The sequence below is a fragment of the Nerophis ophidion genome, linkage group LG19 (genome assembly GCF_033978795.1).
Source record: "Nerophis ophidion isolate RoL-2023_Sa linkage group LG19, RoL_Noph_v1.0, whole genome shotgun sequence".
In the NCBI taxonomy this organism is placed as follows: domain Eukaryota; kingdom Metazoa; phylum Chordata; class Actinopteri; order Syngnathiformes; family Syngnathidae; genus Nerophis; species Nerophis ophidion.
In genome coordinates, this window is record NC_084629.1 from 43455668 (window position 1) to 43457146 (window position 1479).

A 1479-nucleotide genomic window follows, 5' to 3' on the forward strand; every position below is an offset into this window, starting at 1 on the left:
CAGGCAGGCCAGTCTAGTACCCGCACTATTTGACCACGAAGCCACGCTGTTGTAACACCTGGCTTGGCATTGTCTTGCTGAAATAAGCAGGGGCGTCCATGATAACGTTGCTTGGATGGCTACATATGTTGCTCCAAAACCTGTATGTACCTTTCAGCATTAATGGTGCCTTCACAGATGTGTAAGTTAGCCATGCCTTGGCCACTAATACACCCCCATACCATCACACATGCTAGTTTTTTACACCTTGCGTCTGGAACATTCCAGATGGTCCTTTTCTTCTTTGGTCCGGAAGACACAACGTCCACATTTTCCAAAAACAATTGCAAATGGGGACTTGTCAGACCAAAGAACAATTTTCATCAGTCCATCTTAAATGAGCTCGGGCCCAGCGAAGTGTTTCTGGGTGTTGTTGATAAATGGCTTTGGCTTTGCATGGTAGAGTTTTAAGTTGCACTTACAGATGTAGCGACCAATTGTAGTTACTGACAGTGGTTTTCTGAAGTGCTCCTAAACCCATGTGGTGATATCCTTTACACACTGTCGCTTTTTGATGCTCATTAATCAAATTTTACAGTTTGTCCCTCATGATGTAGACAAAATACAACACAATTTTATTCAATGAATAAATTGTAATAAACATGTTTAATGCACCCTAAGATTTTTTGTTAAAATAAAGCCAATTATGTTTTTTGTGGTCCCCTTTATTTAGTAAAATATCGAAATACATTTTGATTATGGGACAACTCTCATTGAGTCCAAGCAGAAAAAAGGCAAACAATGTAACAAAACATGCTTTAAGTGTTTTTATACTATAAAAGTGCAGTCAGACAAATGTTGTCCAACACTGTGTCGAATCCGAATGATCTGAATTTAACGCTGACTGTTGATCACGTGACCTGCCTCTCTACTCGACTCTGAAAGTTCACTTTTGTTTGCTGTGTATAAATTACAACACATGGAGGAAATCTTTTTTGCGTGGTGCATACGCTGACTGAACTTGTAAATATTTCATTAAAATATTAGTACAGCGCCCCCTGCGACCCCAAGGGGTATAAGCGGTAGTAAATGGATGGATTAGTACATCTAAATTAGGTTTTAGAATACAAATAGGTTTTATTTCATTACCAAAAGACAAGATTGGGCTCACAATACGAAGGTCCTGCAGTCCTGGGTTCAAATCCAGGCTCGGGATCTTTCTGTGTGGAGTTTGCATGTTCTCCCCGTGAATGCGTGGGTTCCCTCCGGGTACTCCGGCTTCCTCCCACTTCCAAAGACATGCACCTGGGGATAGGTTGATTGGCAACACTAAATTGGCCCTAGTGTGTGAATGTGAGTGTGAATGTTGTCTGTCTATCTGTGTTGGCCCTGTGATGAGGTGGCGACTTGTCCAGGGTGTACCCCGCCTTCCGCCCGATTGTAGCTGAGATAGGCGCCAGCGACCCCCGCGACCCCGAAAGGGAATAAGCGGTAGAAAAT